General features: G+C 46.1%; 1 pseudogene across 1 annotated transcript; it reads right to left on the bottom strand.

Annotated features, from left to right (window-relative positions):
- On the bottom strand, positions 1 to 27,599 carry LOC144601150 (uncharacterized; annotated as a pseudogene). Its single transcript, XR_013548248.1, has 4 exons — positions 26,993 to 27,599; positions 18,354 to 19,773; positions 15,953 to 15,960; positions 1 to 4,953 (listed from the first exon to the last, which is right to left on the bottom strand). The product of XR_013548248.1 is annotated as an uncharacterized LOC144601150 (transcript).
- Between the last annotated feature and the right edge of the window lie 311 nt (positions 27,600 to 27,910).

Below are 27,910 nucleotides of genomic sequence, written 5' to 3' on the forward strand. Positions count from 1 at the left end.
AGATGCTGCCTGACCCGCAGAGTTACTCCACCATTTTGTGTTCCAAACAAGATTCCAGCATTTGCAGTTCCTTGTGTCTCAAATTCGTTTTTGGTTCTATTGGACTGGTCATGTTTATTAGACACCAGTCTCTTGAAACTCACACTCGCCACTGAGCAATCAGTAACCAGTAACCATGGATTACCAGACCAAATGCTTCAAGATATTCTCAAAGTCTCTATGCAAAATTGCAACACTGCCAGTGCCACTGACCTTTGGCTTGTGACCAGTCAAAATGGAGGAGCAGCATTTCGAAAGGCGTAGAGAACATTGACTTTCCATGGGAGTACATGGGGGCCCTCTTCATATTGTACAAGGAGCTTCTCCCCATCAAATAGCATCTACATCCCACATTAGCCTCATCATACATTTTAAAACCCACAGAACTGGAATGACATCTAGTTATCTCATTCCCAAAGGCTACCCAAGAAGGGAACAGAATCACACAATGGAGGTCAGTTTGAACCAGTGTGTGAATGGCAGGGCAAGCAAGAATAAACCAGCTTGATTACTACAACACTACAAGTGTTTTCCTTTCACGTACAAACCCATCTGAGTACGGGACGGGATTTAATCAGTCCTCAAGCCTGATGACATATTAGCGACTACACACTGGGGAGTGGCCCCTCACCTGTTCTGAGTGCGGCAAGGCTTTCACTGTCATCCAAACTGCTGACGCATCAGCAAGTTCACACTGGAAAGAGACCATTGCAACAAATGTGGAAAGAAGTTTATTCAGCTGTGTAACCTGCTGATGAACCAGGGGAGAGGCTGTTCACCTGTTCTGAGTGCGGGAAGGGCAACCGGGAGACCAGGTAGGTTCAGGCGAACCTACCTTCACTTTGAACCCAACTGAATCTGTTAACTCATCCATTCCCGCCGAGACCACCCCCTTCCCAGGTACTTTACCCTGCAACCGCAGGAGATGCATCACCTGTCCCTATACATCATCTTTCGATTCTGTCCAGGCACCCCAATAGTCCTTTACAGGTTCACTTGCACCTCCTCCAACCTCATCCACTGTATACGTTTTACAAGATATGGACTCTTATACATCAGCAAAACCAAACGTAGATTGGGCGATCGTTTTGCTGAACACCTTCACACAATCTGCCTGGACCTACCTGATCTCCCGGTTGCCAAATACTTTAATTCCTCTTCCCATTCCCACACTGACTTTTCTGTCCTCAACCTCCTCCATTGTTGTTGTGAAGCTAAACACAAATTGGAGGAACAGCATCTAATATTTTGCTTGGGCAGCTTACAACCCAGTGGTATGAATTTTGATTTCTCTAACTTCAAGTAACCCCTGCATTCCTTGTCTCTGCATTGCTCCCTCACCCCAGTTGCACTTGTTCTCGTTCTCACCTAGCAAATAGCTGACAATGACCTTTATCATAATTTCCATTATCGTTACTTTTTTGCATATCTTTCCTTCATATGTTCTATACCTCTCCACTTCACTGTCGATGTCTCACATTTCCCTTTCCCCTAACTCTAATCTGAAGAAGAATCTCAACCTGAAACGTCACCCATTCCTTCTCTCCAGAGATGCTGCATGTCCTGCTAAGTTACTCCAGCATTTTGTGTCCATCTACTGTTTCCACTACTCTCCCTGTCAGTTTGTTCCCAGCAGCGGGACCAGGCAGTTCAGTTGGATAGAGCATGGTGCTAATGCCAAGGTTACGGGTTCAATTCCTATATAGGCCACTTCTTTTTTAGTTCCAACTTGAGAGGGGGTAAATTTAAGGCAGCACGATGATGCAGCTGGTAGAGCTGCTGCCTCACAGCCCCAAAGATCCGGGTTCAATCTGGACCTTAGATGCTGACTGTGTGGAGTTTCTCCCTGTGACTGTGTGGTACATTCTCCATGTGACTGCCTGGGTCTTCTCCAGCTGCCCCGGTTTCCTCCCATGCCACAAGCAGCTGCAGGTTTGGAGGTTAATTTGCCTCTATAAGTTGCTGCTAGAGATTAGAGAGTGGCTGAGAAAGTGGGAAAACAGAACTAGTGTGAATGGGTGATCAATGGTAAGTGTGGATTTGGTTGGCCGAAGTGCTTGGTTGGTTGAAGGACATGCTGTATCTCTAGAACTAAACTAAAAACTTTGTATTAATGCCAGTGCATTCAAGAATAATCAAGCTTGGTCACCACAATTTTACAAAAGTTTTTCTTTCAAGTAGAACCCACCTTCCTATTGAATCCGATAACTGAATCTGCTCCGACTACTTTTGGTCCCAGTCTGCTCCCAAATCCTAAACACTTGCAACATAAAATAGTTTTTGTTCATGTCCTCATGGGAGTTAAATTATGAGTCTAACAGCCTGAGGTATGGATCAGCGATCTATAAATGCGATTTGGATTTTCACTGTGGAACCTGAGGAACATCGAACTGTACAGCAGGCCTTCAGCCCACAATGTCTATGCCAAACAAGATTCCATGAAAATTAATGTCATCTGCCTGCACATGCTCCATATCCTTCCATTTCCCTGCATATCCATGTGCCTGTCTAAAGACTCTTAAACGTCATGGGAAATTTATATTCATGTCTGGAATACAAAATAAAGGCCACTCCTGGTTACCGTGTAAACAGTGGGATTGTTGTAAATGTTCAGCACGTTCACTGATCCCAATCATTCATCCTTACCCCATCTAGCTTCTGACCCACCAAAGTGTTTCAGTGTTAACCGATCAAGGCTAAATAGAAAAGAACAATAAATGCTGATGTAACGACCTTCTACCGCTGCACCAGAGAGCATACTGACATACAGCATCTATGTGTGGTATCTCAGCATCACGGCAGCAGATAGGAGAGCTCTTCAGCGGATTGTCTGCAGAGCGCAAAGGATCATTGGGATGCAGCTACCAGCCCTGGAAAACATCTACGACGCACGCTGCCTCAGGAAAGCCACCAGCATCTACAAAGACTCCACACACCCATGCCACCGTCTGTTTGAACTACTTCTATCTGGCAGACGTTACAAGGGCTTCCACGCCCGCACCTCCAGACTAAGAAACAGCTTTATTCCTAGAGCTATAGCTGCTCTGAATCGGACCTGCTGAGAGCCCCCCATAATCTGTCTAGCCCCCATGGTCATCTGACACAACTGACCCTACATGAACCTTTTTGCACTTTATCTTGTTTCCTTCTTTTCCTCTTCTTTTGTTGTTTTTGTTTTCGCCGTGTTTTATTTATTTTATAGCATCGATATGGAAGTGGCATTCTTAATCTCGTTGTACTTGCACAATCACAATAAAGATATTGTATTGTAGAGAGATAGGGTAGAGAGAGATAGGGGGTAGGGTGAGAGGGGGTAAAGAGAGAGAGGGGATAGAGAGAAAGAGAGGGGGTAGAGGGAGTCGGGGTAGAGAGTCGGGGGTGTGGAGAGAGAGCCTGGGTGGGGAAAGTCGGGGGTGGGGGGAGAGTGTCGGGGGTGGGGAGAGAGAGTCGGGGTGAGGAGAGAGAGTCGGGGGTGGAGTGAGTGATACAGAGTGGAAACAGGCCGTTCGGGCCAACTTGCCCACACCGGTCAGCAAGTCCCAGCTACACCAGTCCCACCTGCCTGTGTTTCATTTCATTGGTCCATATCCCCCCCAAACCTGTCCTATTCCTGTTTCTTAAATGTTGGGATAGTCCCAGCCTCGGTAACTTGTTTCATATACCAGCCACCCATTGTGTGAAAAGGTCACCGCTCTGATTCCTATTAAACCTTTTGCCCTTCAGCTTAAACCTATGTCCTCTGGTCCTCGATTCACCTACTCTGGGCAAGAGACTCTGTGCATCTCAGACCAGGAGGAAGGTCTGCCGGGGGGACCAGTTGGGAGCTCGGCCAGGGAGACCACATGGGCATCAGTCGGTTTAAAGAATTGGTTACGTAAATGCTCGTTTACGAAAGTCGCCTATTACACAAGTCAGGGTTCTAAGCATCAACAGAAATAAACCCAAACTGTATCCCATTAATTCTGGGCATAATTAGCAGCAGCAAGAATTGGAGGACATAACTGGAGTCTCAGTAGCCACAATGTTTAAATATTTTATACCCCAATATTTTTTAAATCTTCTCCCCAGTGTGAATTTGCTGGTGTGTCAGCAAGTGGGAAGACAGAGCAAATCCTTTCCCACATTGAGGGCAGATGAATGGCTTCACCCCAGTGTGGACTCGCTGGTGTCTGGCTAGGGCCGATGACTGAGTGAACCCCTTTCCACATTCTGTGCAGATGAACGGCCTCTCACCGGTGTGAATCCGTTGGTGTCTCACCAAGTAAGATGAATCTGGAAATCTTTTTCCGCACTTGGGACAGGCGAAGGGCCTCTCTCCGGTGTGAACTCGCTGGTGTATCATCAGGTTAGAGGATTGCGTGAATCCCTTCCCGCATTTGGCGCAGGTGTACGGCTGCTCCCCTGTGTGAACCCGCTGGTGTATCTGCAGATGGGACAAACGAGTGAATCCCTTCCCACACTCAGAGCAGGTGTAGGGCCTCTCCCCGGTGTGGATTCGCTGATGACTCAGCAGGTAGGTCGAGCGATTGAAAACCTTCCCACACACGGAGCAGATGAAACGGCTCTCTCCAGTGTGAACGCGCTGGTGAGTCACAAGGCTGGACGACTGTGTGAATTCTCGCCCACACTCAGTGCAGGTGAACGGCCTCTCCCCTGTGTGAATGCGGTGGTGCGTTATCAAACTGGATAATGCACTGAATCCCTTCCCGCATTTGGAGCAGGTGAACGGTCTCTCCCCGGTGTGAACTTGTTGATGTCTTACCAAATTGGACAATTGGGTGAATGCCATCCCGCAATCGGAGCAAGTGAACGGCCTCTCCCCAGAGTGAACCTGCTGGTGTCTCAGCAGATGGGACGATCGGCTGAATCCCTTCCCGCACTCGGAGCAGATAAACGGCCTCTCCCTGGTGTGAGCTTGGCATTGCGTCATCAGCTGAGACGAGAGAGTGAATCACTTCCCGTTCTCCGAGCTGGTGAATGGCCTCTCACCGTTGTAATTCTGCTGATGTGTTATCAGTGTAGTGGATTGCTTGAACTGTTTCCCCACAGTTAGAATACTGAAACGGTTCCATTTGCAGGAAAGAATAGGGGTCTGACCACAAGAATATAGAAGTGCACTATTTCTCTTATACGACGCAAGTTTCTCCTCAATGTGATGCAAAATATTTCTGCTGGGATAGCAAATTATTATTTTGCAACCGTCAATAACCTGTACTAATATATCTCTTTCATTGGGAAAATGTTTGAACTTTCTTTAACTGCCAGCTCTGTAGTCTTTCTGATCAATGCATCAACAGACCTGGAGCAAGTGTTCAGTTTCTCCCACTGTGAATGCTGAGATCTCTTCCCTCACAGCGTTATTGTGTAAAACTCGTTCCACAGGCACTTCTGTGCCATGCCTCCACTCCACGCGAATCTCACTACCCTGCTCATTGTGCTGATGTTTGAAATATTTTCCCAGCGGCAAAACAGGCAAACGTTTTCTCTCCCATGAAATGCAGGTGCTGATGAACGTAGTGACTTTGTGAGAACTTGATGTGACGCTTGATTTGAAGTTCCTGACTGGAAATCTTTTTCTTCTGATACCCTGTAAAAGTAGTTCACACAAGTTATCACCAAGAACTTAACAGAAATTCAGAGCAGATCAGTCTAGTAATTTCACTCGCCTTTACGTTCATTCAGCTTTCCTTTAAACATATGGCCCAATTCTGCTCCTATGTCTTACGTCTTATGGAGACATACAACATCCTAAGCAGATTTAACAAGGTGGATGGTGTAAACTGGTTCCTCTGGATGAGGCCCTGAAGCAGAGGCATGATATCTGATTAAGGTGTCTTAGAAATGAAAGTGAGAGTTTTCTGCAAACAGAGATCTAAGACATTGGAATTCAATGCAGCATTCTCAAGAAAATTTGAACATGAGTGATCGATGGTCCGCGTGGATCGTTGGATGAAAGGCCTATTTCAATGTTGTATCTCTAAATACTCAAAGGTTTGATTTATAGTTTTCAAAATCAAACTAGAAAATTGATTTAACACAGGATTATCTGTGATTTTGTTGAATGGAGGAGCAACCCACAGGTGTGTCCCTCCTGTCTATTAATGTTCAAGAGCAGCTTCTTCCCAACAACTTTCAGGCTATTGAACACTGTGAACTTCAACGAAACTGCGAACTACAACTGTCGAGATTGCACTAGGGGCTTTGATTTTGTACCATATTGCTTTGTTTTTTAATTATTGAACTTCCTTTTGTTGTCTACTAAGTACTATGTTCACATCTCGGTTGTGGCTGCTGTAAATTAATTGTTCCCTGTTGGGATATATGGCAATAGAAGACTCTTGACTTGACACTTGTGGAATTAAATGAATTCAGTAGTGGCCAGGGCTGATAGAACATGGAACTTGAGAGAGATACAATGATCAAAATACGGCACATATTAAGGTAACTGATAATTGCGCACGTTATAATTGTATTCTTAAGGACATTTAGAGATCAGAGAGGCAACATGGAAAAAGGCCCTTTGACCCACCGAGTCCGCATTGACCATCAATCACCTGTTCACACTAGTTCAATGTTCCCACTTTTTCATCCACTCACTCCACACTCGGGACCAATTAACCTACAAACCCGCATGTCTTTGGGATTTGGGAGGATACCAGAGCACCCTGAGGAAACCCACACAGTCACAGGGAGAAAGTGTAAACTCCCCACAGATAGGACCCGAAGTCGGCATTGAACCCGGGTTTCTGGTGCTGCGAGGCAGCAAGTCTACCAGCTGAGTCACTGTGCCGCACCTTCTGGGTTCAGGATAGCTTCACAATGTGTATTGTAAGGGTCAAATACACCATGTTAGCTGAAATGTTGTCAGCTAAATTGGCAGCATAGCATTCCATACCTTTCTAAAACAAGTAGATGTTTACGAAGATGTTCCCAAACAATGTTTAGGCTTGCTGAGAAAAACACAATAGTTTGGCGGACCATGTATGCCCCCTACCACAAGTAGTGCAGAAACAGTGCGGCACCCTGGTAAGAGTGGAGATTATTGCCGCAGCCCAGGACAATATGTGGTGGCTTATGGTGACCTTGGAGGATAAACCTATTGCAGTACTTAACCAGGCGAGAGTAACCTTGCTCCGTCCTGCTCTTTACAGAACAACCACGAGGCGCAGCGTGCATAAGTCCCTTGCATGGTAGGTCATAAGGTTAAAGGGCGTGTCGCATGGAGTCGCTCAAGCGTTCTGGAGGACAAGCAAGCCTCCGGCATACACTCGTCACACACGCAACACGTATCTCCCGCTGAGTTACATCAGCATTTTGTCTACCTTTGATTTAAACCAGCATCTGCACTTCTTTCCCACACATTTTGTCCGTTCCACTGCAAAATCTCCTCAATGTATGTCTACTTTGAAGAAGTTCTCCTCCTCTCTCCGACGAGAGCTCAGCAACATCCTCTCTCACTGCTCCCCCTCTGTGATTCCGCTATATTATTTTGTCAGGCCAAACCCTTGGCCATCCTTTATCCCTTAACTTCATCCAGCCAGGCTCCACTCCCTGTCTCCATTGTTTTCCAATTCCAGCATTTAAGTGAGCTGATATAAATACCTCCAACACTGGTATCCATAACCTTAAAGGCTTTGCAGGAATATCTTTTGAAATCTAACCAGAGCCACCGCAATTGGTCTCCTGTGTACCAAAGCAAGAAAAAGAAACTGTAAAATATAAGTAAGCTCTTTTTTATTAAGCCCTAAGGAAAGACACAAAGTGCTAGAGTAACTCAGCAGGTCAGGCAGCAACCCGGGAGAACATGGACAGGTGATATTTTGAGCCGGGACCCTTCTTCAGATCAGTCTGAAGAAGGGTTCCAACCCGAAAAGTCGCCTATCCACGATCTTCCGGATGCTACCTGATCTGCTGAATTATTCTGGCATATGTGTCTTTCTCTGGTATAAACCAGCATCTGCAGTTCCTTGTTATTACAAGTTCCAAGGAACAGTGATTTGTGAGTTCTGCAGCTGGCATCTGGCTTATCATCTGTCATCAAAAGAGCATCTTAAACTTAAATATCACCTTCACCATAGAAAGAGGTCCCAAAGAACGCTACAACAAATGGCACAAAATAACACAAAGGACAAATTAGTCCACCCAATCAATGAGTAAGGGTAGGGAGAATGTAGGAAAGAAGTTGCTGGGGGTTATGGAGAAAATACCAGAGCTCAGAGCCAGAGCTTAGAACCAGAGCAGAGAGAACCATATTCCATAAGTCATTTCCAGAAAGCTGGAAAAAAAATAGAAAAATTGAATTAAAAAAGGTCTTCACAAGGAGAGAAAATATTGAGGAATATATCCTGTCTACTTTCAGCTATGAGATGAATTATTTACTTTGATAAAAAGAATTAAACCAAAAACAGATTTATTTAGAAAAATGTTAACATTCTGATAAATATTACTGTAAAGAGTTACAAGAGTGCTGATGCATGAAACATAGAAAATTAGAATGCTCTATGTGAAACGGTATTTTGGCCTTTATTTCCAAAAGGAAAAAGAAAAACAGTATTTGAAACAAAAGATAAAGAATAGTGAGAACACTCAGCAGTCAAGTATTTTTATACAATCATAGAGGATTATAGCACCAAACAGGCTCTTTGGCCCATCATGTCCTGCCGATCATCAACAACCTAACTATATCAATCTCATCTACAGTACTTCATTTATAGTCTTTTATGCCTTGGCAATTCAAATGTTCATCCAGCCCTGTCTAATGTCTCTCTGACAATGACCAACATTGTATCCGCCATGGGGGCTATGCCCTGCAGGAAAGTCTCTCCCATTTTCATGAGTTCTTGCTACCTCTAATTGCAGAAACTTGTCTTCTACAAGAATGAGGAAGTGTTGTGGATTATACTGGGGTGGTGAGATTGACATGGTTCAATAGGCAGTGTATGCATGTTGTGGTATATAGCATGAGGTTTGCAGCTGCACTGTTTATTGGGACCAAGTTAAGCAGCATGATGTGATTAAGCACTGTAATTATGTGGTGGCCATACATAAAGATTTTTGGATGGGATGCAAGTTTAGTGGCGATTTTGGCTTCAGTCTCTGGCAGAATTCTGGCAAAAGACTGCGACAATTTAACGGCTTCTGGGACCGAAGACGGTCCCGCTGTACTGGCATAGTAAGTCCTTGCCTCCAGTACTTGGCAGTGTATAAGGCGTTGCGTGGCAACAGTACGGGTCAGGGGTCGTGACCTCACCTGCGTGCAAGGGCCCTATACGGAACGATGGCGTGGGCTGATACTTCTGGCTGTGCTGTCCGCAGGGAATCAAACACCTATTTCTCGTCCCTACATGCATACCTACGTAAACCAAGTGTGGATACCTCATGTTGGGTATGTGCAGATGTTCCACATTACAGTAACAATAGGATCCCGTTATGGGCAGTTCCCTTTAATATATTTGAAATGGATGGTGACTGGGCTTGTTTTAGTATAGTTGGCACAATATTCTGCAATTGTGTGCTTTCCTACTGCCACAGGAGAAGTGGAGGGGTGGTATTGAACCTGCGGGTCGTACGTAACGTGACAGCCTGAGGGCCGAATGTTCCACTCTCACTCCACCAGTTTGAGTCCTTTTGTGTGTATCAGCACCTGCCGTTCATTTTCTTTACACTCTAACCTGACATCCTGTTCGGCATCGACATTGCGGGCCGATGAAGCAGAACAAAGGTGTTAGTGGAATTAATGGCCACCTTATTCCCTACAATCCCAGCGCGTCAGAAACCGCTCTACCCTCCCACGGTGACTGTGGCGCGCATGCGTCGTACCCCGGGTCGGGGCGGCGCAGTGACTCCGGGCAAGGGCCGGGATGGGGAGCGCGGCCACGGAGCGCTGGGGGAGAGAGAGAGAGTGGATTGTCCTAACGTTTCCGGAGCTCCGACCCTTTCCTTTCCCGATATCCATCTGGTGTGTGCTGCTTCCATGGGCTCAGAGCGCATTAACCTCCAGCCCTACACTCTCCTTCCTACCTGCTGCCAGGCTTCTTGAAGCTTTTGGCCGAGGCGTGAGTCGTGCGCATGTTTAAGGCATCATTTCCGGTATTTGGTGCAGGAAGTATTCGGTCCCCCCCCCCCCCCCCCCCCGGCAACTGAACGGAGAGCAGGGAATAAAATGGTTTTATTCACAAAATGCTGGAGTAACTCAGCAGGTCGGGCAGCATCTCGGGAGAGAAGGAATGGGTGACGTTTCGAGTCGAGACCCTTCTTCAGACTGATGTCAGGGGGGCGGGACAAAGGAAGGATATAGGTGGAGACAGGAAGATAGAGGGAGATCTGGGAAGGAGGAGGGGAAGGGAGGGACAGAGGAGCTATCTAAAGTTGGAGAAGTCGACGTTCATACCACGGGGCTCCCTCATCTTCACCATGGATGTCCAGTCACTCTATACTTCCATCCCCCACAAGGATGGTCTCGAAGCCCTCCGTTTCTTCCTCGACCGTAGAACCAGCCAATCCCCATCGACCAACACTCTCCTCCGCCTAGCAGAGCTGGTTCTTACCCTCAACAACTTCTCCTTTGACTCCTCCCACTTCCTCCAAACCAGAGGCGTAGCTATGGGCACTCGCATGGGCCCTAGCTACGCCTGCCTCTTTGTCGGGTACGTCGAACAATCCCTGTTCCAGAGGTACACTGGCCCCATCCCCGAACTCTACCTCCGCTACATCGACGACTGCATTGGTGCTACCTCTTGCACCCATGCAGAACTCACTGACTTCATACACTTCACCTCCAATTTCCATCCTGCCCTTAAATATACCTGGACTATCTCTGACATCTCCCTCCGGTTTCTGGACCTCACCATCTCCATCACAGGAGACAGACTAGTGACGGACATTTACTATAAACCCACTGACTCGCACAGCTATCTGGACTACACTTCTTCCCACCCGGTCCCCTGCAAAAAGTCCATCCCCTACTCCCAATTCCTCCGTCTACGCCGCATCTGCGCCCGAGATGAGGTGTTTCACACTAGGGCTTCCGAGATGTCCTCGTTCTTCAGAAAACGGGGCTTCCCCTCATCCATTATAGATGAGGCTCTCACTAGGGTCTCTTCTACATCCCGCAGCTCCGCTCTTGCTCCCCCTCCCCCCACTCGCAACAAGGACAGAATCCCCCTCATTCTCACCTTCCACCCCACCAGCCAGCGGATCCAACATATCATCCAACAACATTTCGGTCACCTACAACGGGACCCCATCACTGGCCATATCTTCCCATCCCCTCCCCTCTCTGCGTTCCACAGAGACCGTTCCCTCCGTAACTCCCTGGTCCACTCGTCCCTTCCTACCCAAACCACCCCAACCCCGGGCACTTTCCCCTCCAACCGCACGAGATGCAACACCTGTCCCTTTACCTCCCCCCTCAACTCCATCCAAGGACCCAAACAGTCTTTCCAGGTGAGACAAAGGTTCACCTGCACCTCCTCCAACCTCATCTATTGCATCCGCTGCTCTAGATGTCAACTTATTTACATCGGCGAAACCAAGCGCAGGCTCGGCGATCGTTTCTCTGAACACCTGCGCTCGGTCCGCATTAACAAAACTGATCTCCCGGTGGCCGAGCACTTTAACTCCCCCTCCCATTCCCAGTCTGACCTTTCGGTCATGGGCCTCCTCCAGTGCCATAGTGAGGCCCACCGGAAATTGGAGCAAGAGCACCTCATATTTCGCCTGGACAGTTTGCAGCCCGGTGGTATGAACGTCGACTTCTCCAACTTTAGATAGCTCCTCTGTCGCTCCCTTCCCCTCCTCCTTCCCAGATCTCCCTCTATCTTCCTGTCTCCACCTATATCCTTCCTTTGTCCCGCCCCCCTGACATCAGTCTGAAGAAGGGTCTCGACCCGAAACGTCACCCATTCCTTCTCTCCCGAGATGCTGCCCGACCTGCTGAGTTACTCCAGCATTTTGTGAATAAATCGATTTGCACTATCATCTGCAGTTATTTTCTTATATTACATAGGGAATAAAATGGTTGCAGGTTCCTGCATGTTCTACAAGGCGTCACTTGCCCCACAACCGAGTGGGAATGTGCCCAAATGCTCCCTCCACTTCAAAAGACACAACGTCCAGTAAAGGTCAGGAGAGCAGCAGCAAGGAAGACCGTTGGCTGAAAGTAAGTAAGTGTGAATTGCAGGTAAAAGTCCGTTTAAAAAAGAGCGCCAAAGGGACGCTATAGCGCATAGAGTGAAGCGCATACCTCCCAGCTAGTCAGAGGAAGGCAGGATAGGAGTGAGTGCGGGGATTGGCTGATCAATTAAATTAGAGGTCTGGTAAATTTGTGAAATTTGTGACTGGTATAAACAAGACTTGCACAAGGGGCGCGACGCTGACTGGGTACGGCCCTGTCGAGGGAAGTGCCCTGTGAGAAAAGTGCGAGTCTGTGGCAGCGAGGCTCAGGTAAGGAGGATACGCTTGTTTTTAAGCCTGATTTGTTTTTTGACATTAAGGTATTGGCGGACAAGTTGGTGCAGTGTGTTTCCTGCAGGATGTGGGAAGGTAGGGACTCAGCTGGAGCTTTTGGGACCTACACCTGCAAGAACTGTGTCCAGGTGCAGTTCCTGAATGGACGTGTGGTGGAGTTGGAAAAGCAGCTGGATGACCTCAGAGCCATCCGGGAATGCGAGAGTTTCCTGGACAGGACCTACTGTGAGGCTGTCACGCCAAGGGTCCAGGTCGAGCGAAGGTAGGAGACTGTTTCAAAAGGGAGTGAACATGGACTACAGCCTATTGGGAGCTGTTGGGGCAGAAGACGCTTCCAGTCTGAGCGGTGGACAGGTTGGTGGCTCTAATCCAGGCAAGGAGACTCGACCGGGGAGACCGAAGTCAGGAAGAGCCATAGTAGTGGGTGACTCCATTGTCCGAGGTACGGACAGTAGATTCTGTGACGGCAGGCGGGACTTGAGGATGGTCTGTTGCCTCCCTGGTGCCAAGGCTCAAGATGTCACGGACTGGCTTCAAAACATGAGTGAGGGAGAGCGATCAACGTGGTTGTGCACGTGGGCACGACCGACATTTGGGAGGAAGAGGAAGGAGATACTGCAACGTGAGTTTAGAGAGTTAGGAAGAAGACTGAGAAGTGGGACGTCAAGGGTGGTTATCTCTGGATTGCTACCTGTACCTCGTTCTGGTGAGGGCAGGAACAGAGAGATTGGGGGTATGAATGTGTGGCTGAAGGGCTGGTGCAGGGAGCAGGGATTTAGATTTCTAGACCACTGGGATCTCTTCTGGGGTAGGGGTGACCTGTACAAAAGGGACGGGTTACACCCTAATAGCAGGGGGACCAACATTCTGGCAGGCAGGTTTGCTAGTGCTACACGTGTGGGTTTAAACTAGGTAGTGGGGGGGGGGAGGGGTTGATAAATTGGGAATATGAAGATGGATTTAAAGGGGAAGCGAATACAGGAGAAATTGCAAAGGACTCTTGAATAAATGGGAAGGAAAGTTCTAGATGGGATAAGAGAGTAAGGTCAGGGCCAATGGTGACTGGGGAGAGGGGAGGTGAATACCAAAGTTAAAGTGCTGTATTTAAATGCGCGAAGTATAAAAAATAAAGTGGATGAGCTTGAGGCTCAGTAAGACATTGGTAAGTATGATGTTGTGGGAATTACCGATACATGGCTACAAGAGGACCAGGGCTGGGAACTGAATATTCAGGGGTACACAATGTATAGAAAAGACAGACAGGTGGGCAGAGAGGATGGGGTCGCTCTGTTGGTAAGGAATGATATTCACTCCCTTGCAAGGGGTGACATAGAATCAGGAGATGTAGAATCAGTATGGATAGAAATGAGGAATTGTAAGGGTAAAAAGACCATAATGGGAGTTATCTACAGTCCCCCAAATAGTAGCCTCGACATAGGGTGCAAGTTGAATCAAGAGTCAAAATTGGCATGTCGCAAATGTAATGCTACGGTGGTTATGGGAGATTTCAACATGCAGGTAGACTGGGAAAATCAGGTTGGTACTGCACCCCAGGAAAGGGAGTTTGTGGAGTGCCTCCGAGATGGATTCTTTGAACAGCTTGTACTGGAGCCTACCAGGGAGAAGGCAATTCCGGATTTAGTGTTGTGTAATGAACCTGATCTGAGAAGGGAACTCAAGGTAAAAGAGCCATGAGGAGGCAGTGATCATAATATGATAAGTTTTACTCTACAAATTGAGAGGGAGAAGGGAAAGTCGGACGTGTCAGTATTACAGTATAGCAAAGGGGGTTACAGAGGCATGAGGCAGGAGCTGGCCAGATTTGACTGGTAGGAGGCCCTAGCAGGGAAGACGGTGGAACAGCAATGGCAGGTATTCCTGGGAATAATGCAGAAGTTGCAGGATCAATTTATCCCAAAGAGGAGGAAAGGTTCTAAGGGAAGTAAGAGGCACCTGTGGCTGACAAGGGAAGTCAAGGACAGCATAAAAATAAAAGAGAAGTATAACATAGCAAAGAAGAGTGGGAAGCCAGAGGATTGGGACTCTTTTAAAGAGCAACAGAAGATAACTAAAAAGGCAATAAGGGGAGAAAAGATGAAGTACGAGGGTAAGCTAGCCAATAATATAAAGGAGGATAGTAAAAGCTTTTTTAGGTATGTGAAGAGGAAAGAAAATAGTCAAGGCAAATGTGGGTCCCTTGAAAACAGAAGCAGGGGAATTTATTATGGGGAACAAGGAAATGGCAGACGAGTTGAACCGGTACTTTAGATCTGTCTTTACGAAGGAAGATACAAACAATCCCCCAGATGTTCTAGTGGCCAGAGATCCTAGGGTGACGGAGGAACTGAAGGAAATCCACATTTGGCGGGAAATGGTGTTGGGTAGACTGATGGGACTGAAGACTGATAAATCCCCAGGGCCTGATGGTCTGCATCCCAGGGTACTTAAGGAGGTTGCTCTAGAAATCGTGGACGCATTGGTGATCATTTTCCAATGTTCTATAATTTCAGGATCAATAGACAATAGGTGCAGGAGGAGGACATTCGGCCTTCAAGCCAGCACCGCCATTCAATGTGATCATGGCTGATCATTCTCAATCAGTACCCCGTTCCTGCCTTCTCCCCATACCCCCTGACTCCGCTAACCTTAAGAGCTCTATCCAGCTCTCTCTTGAATGCATTCAGAGAATTGGCCTCCACTGCCTTCTGAGGCAGAGAATTCCACAGATTCACAACTCTCTGATCAGTTCCTGTGGATTGGAGGGTAGCTAATGTTATCCCACTTTTGAAGAAAGGAGGGAGAGAGAAAACGGGAAATTATAGACGGCATCTCTGGAGAAACAAGATGTTGGTTTTACACTGAAACACGCAGTGCTGGAGTGATTTAGCGGGTGAGGCATAATCTCTTCCACGCAAGATTTCAGCATCTACAGTTCCTTGCATCTCTAATTAGTTTTGTGGTTCTGTTGGACCGGTCGTGTTTTTGTATATTTGACACAAGACTCCTGAAACAGACACTCACCACTGATCAACCAGTGACTGCTGGTAACCATGGGATTACCAGACCAAATGCTTCAAAGTGTTCTCAGAGTCTCTGTGCAAAATTGCAACATTGCCACTGACCAGTCAAAATGGAGGAGCAGCATTTGGAAAGGCTTAGAGAACATTGACTCTCCATGGCAGTACATGGAGGCCCTCTTCATATTGTACAAGGAGCTTCTCCCCATCAAGTACCATCTTGAGCTTGCCAATCAACATCCCACATTAGCCTCATCATTCATCTTAAAACCCACAGAACTGGAATGACATCTAGTCATCTCATTCCCAAAGGCTACCCAAGAAGGGAACAGAGGCACACAATGGAGGTCAGTTTGAACCAGTGTATGAATGGCAAGAATAAAGCAGCTTGATTACTCCAACACTACAAATATTTTCCTTTCATGTACGAACCCACCTTCACTTTGAACACCACAACTGAATCAGCTTCCACTACTCTCCCTGCCAGTTTATTCCCAGCAGCAGGACCAGTCAGTTCAATTGGATAGAGCATGGTGCTAATGCCAAGGTTGCGGGTTCAATTCCTATACAGGCAACTTTGTAGTTTCAACCTGAGAGGGGGTACCTTTAAGGCAGCACAATTTTACACATTAAAATGTGTGTCCAAAACTGGATAGAATACTTCAGCTCCCGCCAAATAAGTGTTCTATGAAGAGTCATCAAAAATCTCTTGAGCATTGGTATCCCATGCATCTTTATGGATCCCGTATACTTTACCAACCAGCATCTCAACAAGTCCTGCACGGGCAGTGATTTATATCTGATCTCTGTTCCTGTGTGTCCAGTTGAACTCGTATTCTGTGGTTTACATACAAGATCCCACAAAGTAAAGTGATGAGTAGAAGACTCGTCAAGTTTTGCTGGATGTGTTGGATGACATTTTAATATTTTCTAAAACCCAAAGGCTCGAGTAACTCAGTGGTCAGGCCGCATCTCTAACCCACTGAGTTTCCCTAGCACTTAATGTTTTACTTAAGATTCCAGAATCTGTAGTTCCTGTGTAGTTCCTCCAGATAATGCCAGTGTACGTTTGGAATAAGGACTGTTCAATGTGAGCAACAAAAACATAGCCATAGCTGGGGCCCATGTGAGTTCCCTTGGCTAAATCTTTAACTTGGATAAAGTGAGTGGAATCAAGGTTCCAGTACAGTATAGTGAATGGCAAATTGAACATAATTGAAAACCAGAGCAGGTGGGAACATCCTTCAAGCTGAATGTTGTGTCTCAAGGATGATGGATAGAAACATAGAAAATAGGTGCAGGAGGAGGCCATTCGGCCCTATGAGCCAGTACCGCCATTCATTGTGATCATGGCTGAGCATCCACAATCAGTAACCCGTGCCTGCCTTCTCTCCATACCCCTTGATTCCGCTAGCCCGTAGAGCTCTATCTAACTCTCTTTTAAATTCATCCAGTGAAATGGCCTCCACTGCCTTCTGTGGCCGAGAATTCCACAAATTCACAACTCTGGATGAAAAAGTTTTTTCTCATCTCAGTTTTATATGGCCTCCCCTTTATTCTTAGACTGTGGCCCCTGGTTCTGGACTCCCCCAACATTGGGAACATTTTTCTTGCATCTAGCTTGTCCAGTCCTTTTATAATTTTATATGTTTCTGTAAGATCCCCCCTCATTCTTCTGAATTCCAGTCTTTAATGGGAAGCTGAATGAACACAATGGCGAGTGAAATATGAGTATGTTCCAGCAGAGTGAGATGGGAGGCTGGTGTAGAGCATAGAAAGTGACAGGGCCCACTGGGCCGAATGGCCTGGCCATACTGTAGATTTTAGGGACAACTAGAGCTTCATGTACAGCAATTCCTCAAATGATGGATATTTGATTTAGGAACTATTGCTATACCATTCACTCTGTTAAAGTTCGATCTGTACTTTTAGACAACAAACCACAGTAGATACCTTAAGAATGCAACAATGCCTTTTTATTCACACATGCTGGTGTGGGGAAGCAACACAAGTATAGCCAGAGGCATACTGCTGTCCCTCGCGGTCCCACAAAAAAGGTCCAGATGCAAAGCCCTGCTTATATATAGAGGGGGGAGGTCACATTCCTCTTTCATCATCATCACCCTTGAAACAAAGCCCCTCCTGTTGAGACTTGCTCGGACATGCTCCACTGCACTCACACTTAACCCTTTCAGTCCTGAAACTCTTTTATTCCCTCCTTTTATCATTACATGATAACAATTAAAGTCCATGCGAAGCAGTGGTCGGATGCACTGTATTACAAATATTTATGCAATTACCAACAGAAAAATAGAACTGTAATGTAATATGGGTCCCCAGAGACCTCCGAACCAGCTAAATGGCCATCAGCTGCCCTCATCATTGTAGCCCTGCGTCTGGCTTCCAATTTCCCTGATTTTGCTAACTTCTTGGGATATGTGGGCAGCTAGGTTGGTAATGTTAGAGGACTGATCGGGGACATAGGTGCAGCATTCCTGTCCTATTATAGCACAAATCCGCCGTGTAGACCAGGTGGGAGCGTTGCCGGGGAGACCACATGGGCATCAGTGGGCTTAAAGAATTGGTTACGTAAGTGCTCATTTACGCAAGTCGCCTATTACACAAGTCGGGGTGCGCCGATATTAAACTGCCCAACCACAGGGGTTCTTGGCATCAACAGAAATAAACCAGAACTGTGCCCAATAACATGGGATTAATTCTGGGCGTGATTAGCAGCAGCAAGAATCGCAGAACGTAAGTCTCAGCAACCACAACGTTTAAATACTTTATATCCCAGTTTTTTTAATCTTCTCCCCAGTGTGAATTCGCTGGTGTCTCAGCAGGTTGGAGGACAGAGCAAATCCTTTCCCACACCGGGAGCAGGTGAATGGCTTCTCCCCAGTGTGGACTCGCTGATGTCTGGCAAGGGCCGATGACTGAGTGAACCGCTTCCCACATTCTGCGCAGATGTATGGTCTCTCTCCGGTGTGAATCCGCTCGTGTCTCAGCAAGTAAGAGGAATCTGGAAATCTTTTTCCGCACTTGGGGCAGGTGAAGGGCTTCTCTCCGGTGTGAACTCTCTGGTGTATCACCAGGTTAGAGGATTGCGTGAATCCCTTCCCGCATTTGGCGCAGGTGTACGGCTGCTCCCCTGTGTGAACCCGCTGGTGGATCTGCAGATGGGATGAACGAGTGAATCCCTTCCCACACTCAGAGCAGGTGTAGGGCCTCTCCCCGGTGTGGAGTTCCTGATGTATCAGCAGGTGGGATGAGCGACTGAATCCCTTCCCACACACAGAGCAGATGAACTGCCTCTCTCCAGTGTGAACACGTTGGTGAGTCACTAGGCTGGACGACTGTGTGAATCCTCTCCCGCATTCAGTGCAGGTGAACGGCCTCTCCCCAGTGTGAACCCGCTGATGCGTCACCAGGCTGGATAATCCACCGAATCTCTTCTCGCAATCGTTGCAAGTGAACGGCCTCACCCCGGTGTGAACCTGCTGGTGTCTCATCAGATGGGACGATCGACTGAATCCCTTCCCGCACTCGGAGCAGATAAACGGCCTCTCCGTGGTGTGAACTTGACATTGCATCATCAGCTGACATGAGAGAGTGAATCACTTCCCGTTCTCTGAGCAGTTGAATGGCCTTTCACTGTTGTAATTCTGCTGATGTGTTATCAGGGTAGTGGATTGTTTTAACTGTTTCCCACAGTTACAATACTGAAACGGTTCCATTTGCAGAAAGAAATAGGGGTTTGAGCACAAGAATAAATAAGTGCACCACTTCTCTGATACGACGCAAATTTCTCCTCAATGTGATGCAAACGATTTCTGCTGGGATAAGCAAATGATTCTTTTCCAACCGTCAACCTGCAATAATATATCACTTTGATTGGGAAAATATTTCCCATCCTTTAACTGTCAACTCTGCGGTCTTTCTGAGCAATTCATCAACAGACCTGGAGCAAGTGTTCAGTTTCTCCCACTGTGAATGCTGAAATCTCTTCTCTCACAGTGTTACTGTTTAAAACTCGTTCCGCAGGGACTTCTGTGCCATGCCTCCGCTCCATGCGAATCTCACTACCCTGCTCATTGTGCTGATGTTTGAAATATTTTCCCAGCGGCAAAACAGGCAAATGTTTTTTCTCCCATGAAATGCAGGTGCTGATGAACGTAATGACTTTGTGAAAGCTTGATGTGACACTTGATTTGAAGTTCCCGCCTGGAAGAATTGTTCTTCTAATACCCTGTAAAAGTAGTTCACTCAAGTTAACACCAAGAACTTAACAGAAATTCAGAACAGATCAGTCTAGTAATTCTACTTGCTTTTCTGTTCATTCAGCTTCCCTTTAAACATATGGCCCAATTCTGCTCCTATGTCTTGCGGCCATACAACATCCTAAGTGGATTTAACAAGGTGGATGGTGTAAACTGGTTCCTCTGGATGAGGCCCTGAACCAGAGGCATGATATCTGATTAAGGAATCTTAGTACTGAAAGTGAGAGATTTCTGCAAACAGAGATCTAAGATATTAGACAATAGGTGCAGGAGTAGGCCATTCGGACCCTCGAGCCAGTACCACCATTCAATGTGATCATGGCTGGTCATTCTCAATCAGTACCCCGTTCCTGCCTTCTCCCCATACCCCCTGACTCTGCTATCCTTAAGAGCTCTATCTAGCTCTCTCTTGAATGCATTCAGAGAACTGTCCTCCACTGCCTGCAGAGGAATTCATTGGAATTCAATGCAGCATTCTCAAGAAAACTTGAACATGGGTCATCGATGGTCAGCATGGACTCGGTGGGCTGAAAGACCTATTTCCATGTTGTATCTCTAAATACTCAAAGGTTTGATTAAAAGTTTTCAAAATCAAACTAGAAAATGGATTTATCACAGGATTATCTGTGATTTTGTTGAATGGAGGAGCAACCCACAGGTGTGTCTCTCCTGCCTGTTAATATTCAAGAGCAGCTGCTTCCCAACAACCTTCAGGCTATTGAACACTGTGAACTTCAACGAAACTGCCTGGCATGTGAGTGAGGTGAAAAAAAAGAAAAGAACTGAGTGCTTGTACAATGGGGGTAAAAAAATTGGAAGATTTTTGAAAATGTACACAAAAAATTACCAGTTTCAAGCCTCTTTTACTGCATTTCATAGTAAAAACAGACATTACAAAATAATGTGAATATGTCACTGCACACTAATAAAATTTTGAAGTAAATTTGCACATTAATTGATAATCAGCCCAAAAGGGTGGTAATTGGCTTTTCTGCTGTGTTTTATATTTTAACCCTGTCTTAATTAATTTAGTTATATAATCTTCGGGTGTAAACTGCCCAAACGAAATATGAGATGCTGTTCCTCTAATTTGCGCTGGGCCTCACAATGACAATGGAGGAGGCCCATGACAGAAAGGTCAGAGTGGGAGGGGGAGTTGGAAGTGCTACGCCACCGGGAGATCAAGTTGGTTAAGGTGGACTGAACAAAGGTGTTGAGTGAAATGATCGCCGAGCCATGCGTTTGGTCTCGTCGATGTAGAGAAGTTGATATCTGGAAGAGCGGATACAATAGTTGAGGTTGGAGGAGGTGCAGGTTAACCTCTGCATCACCTGGAAAGACTGTTTAGGTCCTTGGATGGAGTCGAGGGGGGGAGGTAAACGGACAGGTGTTGCATCTCCTGCGGTTACAGGGGAAAGTACCTGGGGAGGGGGTGGTTTGGGTGGGAATGGACGAGTGGACTAGGGAGTTACGGAGGGAACGGACTCTGCAGAAAGCAGAAAGGGGCGGAGATGGGAAGATGTGGCCAGTCGTGGGATCCCGTCGGAGGTGACGGAAATGTTGGAGGATAATTTGTTGTATACGCTGGCTGATGGGGTGGAAGGCGAGGACAAGTGGAACTCATAATCGTTGTTACGAATAGGGAGAGGGGGAGCAAGAGCGGAGCTGTGGGATATAGAGGAGACCCTAGTGAGAGCCTCATCTATAATGGAAGAGGGGAACCCCAGTTTACTAAAGAATGAGGACATCTCTGATGCCCTAGTATGAAACACCTCATCCTGGGCGCAGAAGCGGCATAAACGGAGGAATTGGAAGTAGGGGATAGAGTTTTTTACAGGGAACCGGGTGGGAGGAAGTGTAGTCAAGAGAGCTATGGGACTCGTTAGGTTTGTAGTAGTTGTGGTAAGAGGGGAGATTATTGCCGCTGCCCAGAACAATATGTGGTGGCTTACGGTGACCGTGGAGGATAAATCTATTATAGCACTTAACCAGGCGAGAGTAACCCTGCTCCGTCCTGCTCTTTACAGAACAACTACAGGTTGCAGCATGTATACCGAACGATGGCGTGGGCTGATACTTCTGGCTGTGCTGTCTACAGGGAATCAAACAGCTACCTCTCGCCCCTGCATGCGTGCCTACATAAACTAAGTGTGGATACCTCATGTTGGGTATATGCAGATGTTCCACATTACAGTAACAATGGGATCCCGGTGTGGCAGTTCCCTTTACTATATCTGAAATGGATGGTGACTGTTTTAGCATAATATTCTGCAATTGTGTGCTTCCCTACTGCACATGAGAAGTGGAGGGGTGGTATTGAGCCTGCGGGTTGAACGTAACGGGACAGCCTGAGGGCCGGATGTTCCATTCTCACTGTTACTCCACCAGTTTGTGTCCTTTTGTGTGTATCAGCACCTGCGTTCATTTTTTCTACACTCTAACCTGACATCCTGTTCGGCACCGACATTGCGGGCCGAAGGGTCTGCTCCCGTCCAAAGAGGCAGAACAAAGTTGTTAAAGGAAACAATGGCCACCTTATTACCCACAGTTCCAGCGCGTCAGAAACCGCTCTATCGCCACGGTAACGGTGTCGCGCATGCGTCGTACTCCGGGTCGGGGCGGCGCAGTGACTCTGGGCGAGGCCCGGGATGGGGAGCGCGACCACGGAGAGCTGGGGGAGAGAGAGGGGGTGGGCATGTGGTTATCCTAACGCCTCCGAAGCTCCGACCCTTTCTTTTCCCGCTATCCATCTGGTGTGTGCTGCTTGCTTGGGCTCAGGCTACGTGCATTATCATATCATATATATACAGCCGGAAACAGGCCTTTTCGGCCCTCCAAGTCCGTGCCGCCCAGCGATCCCCGCACATTAACACTATCCTACACCCACTATGGACAATTTTTACATTTACCCAGCCAATTAACCTACATACCTGTACGTCATTGGAGTTTAACCTCCAGCGCAACACTCTCCTACCTGCTGTCAGGCTTCTCGAAGTTTCTGTGCCGAGGGTGGGACGGACGCATGTTTGGGACATCATTTCCTGTATCTGGTACAGAAAGTAATCGGTCCCCCGGCAGCTGAATGGAGAGCGGGGAGTAAAATGTTTGCAGCTTCCAGATGGACACAAAATGCTGGAGTAACTCAGCGGGACAGGCAGCTTTCACTGGATAGAAGGAATAGATGAGGTTTTGGGTCGAGACCTTTCATCAGACTGAATGCTTCTTGAGTCTGAAGAAGAGTCTCGACCTGAAACGGTGTCAACCAGCATCCACAGTTGGTCTCTGCGTGTTCTTCAAGTCGTCACTTGCCCCACATCCGAGTGGGAATGTGCCCAAAAGCTTCCTCCACTTCAAAAGACACAAAATGTTAGAGTAACTCAGCGGGTCAGGCAGCATCTCCAGAGAAACAAGATGTTGGTTTTACAATGAAAGACACAAAGTGCTGGAGTGATTTAGCGGGTCAGGCATAATCTCTTCCACCAAGACTCCAGCATCTGCATTTCCTTATGTCTCTAATTAGTTTATTGGTTCGTTTGGACTGGTCATGTTTTTGTATATTCGACACCAGACTCCTGAAACAGACACTCACCACTGAGCAACCTGTGACTGCTGGTAACCATGGGATTGCCAGACCAAATGCTTCAAAATGTCCTCAGAGTCTCTGTGCAAAATTGCAATATTGCCACTGACTTTTGGAAATCCTTGACCAGTCAAAATGGACGAGCAGCACTTGGAAAGGCATAGAGAACATTGACTCTCCATAGGAGTACATGGAGGTCCTCTTCATATTGCACAAGGAGCTTCTCCCCACCAAGTATCATCTTGAGCGTGCCAATCAACATCCCATATTAGCCTCATCATCCATCTTAAAACCCACAGAACTAGAAATGACATCTAGTCATCTCATTCCCAAAGGCTACCCAAGAAGGGAACAGAATCACACAATGGAGGTCAGTTTGAACCAGTGTGTGAATGGCAGGGCAAGCAAGAATAAAGCAGCTTGATTACTACTACACTACAAATATTTTCCTTTCATGTACGATCCCACCTTCGCTTTGAATACCACAACTAAATCAGCTTCCACTATTCTCCCTGCCAGTTTGTTCCCAGCAGCAGGACCAGGCATTTCAATTGGATAGAGCATGGTGCTCATGCCAAGGTTACGGGTTCAATTCCTATACAGGCCACTTTGTAGTTTCAACCTTTAAGGCAGCACAATTTTACACCCTAAAATGTGGTGCCCAAAACTGGATAGAATACTTCAGCTCCAGCCAAATAAGTGTTCTATGAAGAATCAACAAAAATCTCTTGAGTATTGGTACTCCATGCCTCTTTATGGATCCCGTACACTTTACCAACCAACATCACAAGTCCTGCAAGGGCAGTGATCTATATCTGATCTCTGTTCCTGTGTGTCCATTTGAACTCATATCCTGTGGATTGCATTCAAGATCCCATAAGGTAAAGTGATGAGCAGAAGACTCGACAAGTTTCGCTGGGTGTGTGAGATGACATTTTAATCTTTTCTAAAACTCAAAGGCTCGAGTAACTCAGCAGTCAGGCCGCATCTCTAACCCACTGAGTTCGCCCTAGCACTTAGTGTTTTACTTAAGAAATAGGTACTTATCTAGGTACTTATTTTAGGTTGCCTGGGTATCTGCCTCCATGACCTGCTCCGGCAGAACATTCCAGATTTCAATCACACTTGGGTGAAAATGTTCTTGCAGAGATCCCCTCCAAAATGTCCTGCCCCTTCCCCAAACCTTTACCTACTAGATTCAGACATCTTTTCTATGGGGGAATGTTGTCTTATATCTACAACAACTATGCTGTGCCTCATCTTTCATAAAGATGCAGATCTGTATCCACCAGAACCACGCGGGCGAAGACACAAGTGCTGGAGTAGTTCAGTGAGTCATGCAGCGTCTCAGGAAAACATGGAGAGGTGATGTTTTGGTTTGGGACCTTTCTTCAAAACAATGCTTGATTTGGATTCCTAGAAGATTGGACCTGGCCTGACCCGCTTCCCGTGTCTTTGCTCTGGGCTTGATTTTAGTTGGCCCTGGTCTTAGGCTGGGAGATAGCAGAAGACTGGAGACTGGAGACTGTAGCTGCAGCCACCACAGCACTCCTGCTGATCACCATGTCCTCCCCACATGCTGAAATCGGGGGGGGGGGGGGTGCACCTTTAATGAGGTTGCCTCCAAGGATTACTAGCTCCTGGCCCCGTTGCCACTTGGTTTCATGGGGAAAAGGTGCATCCTGGTTTACTGCCAAATGCAACAGTCAGTTCCTCTTTGTTCTTTGGGCCAGGGTTCCAGTACATTATAGTGAAAGGCAAATTGGACATAATTGAAGACCAGGGCAGGTGGGAACATCCTTCAAGCTGAATGTTGTGCAATAAGGATGATGGATAGAAACATAGCAAATAGGTGCAGGAGGAGGCCATTTGGCACTTTAAGCCAGTACAGCCATTCATTGTGATCGTAGCTGATCACCCACAATCAGTACCCCGTGCCTGCCTTCTTCCCCATACCCCTTGATTCCGCTAGCCCCAAGAGCTCTATCTAATTCTCTTTTAAATTCATCCAGTAAATTGGGCTCCACTGCCTTCCGTAGCAGAGGATTCCACAAATTCACAACTCCGGGTGAAAACGTTTTTTTTCATCTCAGTTTTAAATGGCCTCTCCTTTATTCTTAGACTGTGGTCCCTGGTTCTGGACCTTGGGAACATTTTTCCTGCATCTAGCTTGTCCAGTCCTTTTATTACTTTGTATGTTTCTATAAGATCCCCCCTCAACCTTCTAAATTCCAGTCTTTGAAGGGAAGCTGAATGAACACAATGGCGAATGAAATGTGAGAATGTTCCAGCAGAATGAGATGGGAGGCTGGTGTGGAGCATAGAAAGTGACAGGGCCCGCTGGGCCGAATGGCCTAACTTCTTATTGTAGATTTTAGGGACATTCATGCACAGCAATTCCTCAAATTATGGATATTTGATTTATAAATTATTACTACAATACTATTCACGCTGGCTACACTGGACCAAAATAGCCAGAATCAATTTTGCTCAGCCTTTCCAATTTACCAATTTTCCTATAAACAACATTTTCCTTTTTATCCACTCCTCTGATTGGGTGGAGTGGGACTATTTATTTCATACTCTTGAGAGATTTGGATTTGGACCAATTTTTAAATTATGGATCAAAATACTATATAGCTCGCCAATGGCGGCAGTACGTACTAATAATAATATATCACCTTATTTTTCACTGACACGCGGGACAAGGCAGGGTTGTCCACTGTCCCCCCATCTTTTTGCGATTACAATTGAGCCATTGGCTATAGCCTTACGTAGCAATAAAGATATTAAAGGTATTACAAGGGCAGAGTTGGAACATAAAGTCTCGCTATATGCAGACAATATGTTACATTATTTGTCTGATCCTTCCTCATCTCGTCCTGCAGTTCTTAATCTCTTAAGTAAATTTGACAAAATCTCTGGCTACAAAGTTAACACACAAAAGAGTGAATTGATGCCCTTAAATCTGGCATCAAGAGAATTCCTGTTTATACGTATGGTCCCGTTTAAAATGTGCATGGTCAAAATAAAATATCTTGGTATCAGGGTCACACATAAATTTAATGACCTTTTCTCAGCAAATTTTCCCCCTCCCCTGCCCTCTATTAAAGAGGATATTGACCATTGGGATCTGTTACTTCTATCTCTGGCAGGTAGGATTAACATTATCAAAATGAACATATTGCCCAAGCTTCTTTATACGTTTCAGTGTATACCAGTTTTCTTAACTAAAACGTTCATCATTTCTCTGGATAGAAAGCTTTCTTCCTTTATTTGGAATAAAAAGAATCCACATATACGCAAAGCTATAATATAGAGACCTCATCAACAGGGAGGGCTTGGACTGCCAAACTTTCAGTTCTACTATTGGGCAGCAAATATTAAAAGTATTTCTTATTGGATGGAAAGAAATGTGTTAACCACTGTACCTGACTGGCTAATTCTAGAGACTCTTGTAAGAACACCTCATTATTTGCCTTATGTTCAGGTCTGCCATATCCAGAGCCTATTACCAAATACACTTCTAACACAGTTGTTATTAATTCTTTAAAAATATGGAAGCAATTCAGACAATCTTTTGATATCTGTAAATTCTCAATACTCACTTTTATTGTAAGGAACCATGCATTCCTGCCACCTTTGACAGATGCTTCATTCAGTGCTTGGCTCAATCATGGGGTCCGTTCATTTAAAGACATGTTTATAAATGGTTTGTTTGCATCTTTTGTGCAGATTGTTCAGAAATTCAATATCTCTAGGTCACACTTCTTTAGGTATATGCAAATCCGCAGCTTCATATCTTCTAATATCACGCAATTCCCTTCACAGCCCTCACACACTCCTAGACTCAATGAATGACATCACATCATTCAGAAAGGGAAAGATAGGTGACATGTATTCTTTATTAACAAGAGAAAACATGGCAAGTCTTAACTCCCTAAAAGAGCAGTGGGAAGGGAATCTGGGTATGAAAATTTCAGGCTCCATCTGGTCAAAGATGATTGGGGGTATATACACATCTTCGATATGCATGAAGCATACTGTTATGCAGTTTAAGATTCTCCACCGACTGCACTGGACCAAAGCTAAGCTAGCCCAATTCACACCCAATATAGACTCCATGTGTGACCGCTGCAGGCAGAACCAAGCCACTTTAATTCATATGTTTTGGGATTGTCCTAAGTAATCTAATTTTTGGCAATTAATATTCGATATGCTCTCCCAAACTACTAATGAATCCTTAAAACCATTAGCTCCCCGTGCTTTATTCGGTGTGGTAACACAAAATTTTGCATTAAATAATAATAAACTAAATCTTTTGCCTTTTACCACGCTGGTGGCCAGATGACAAATCTTGATCAGATGGAAAGATTGTAACCCTCCAACATTTGCACAGTGGATTAGGGATATGTTGTATTTTATTAAATTAGAGAAGATTAGGTATAGTATTAGGGAATCAGCTGACAAGTTTACATTGATATGGCAACCTTTTCTTAGTTGTATTGATGCTTTAGGCTCTGATA

The sequence above is a fragment of the Rhinoraja longicauda genome, chromosome 16, assembly GCF_053455715.1.
Source record: "Rhinoraja longicauda isolate Sanriku21f chromosome 16, sRhiLon1.1, whole genome shotgun sequence".
NCBI classification, from domain to species: Eukaryota; Metazoa; Chordata; class Chondrichthyes; order Rajiformes; family Arhynchobatidae; genus Rhinoraja; species Rhinoraja longicauda.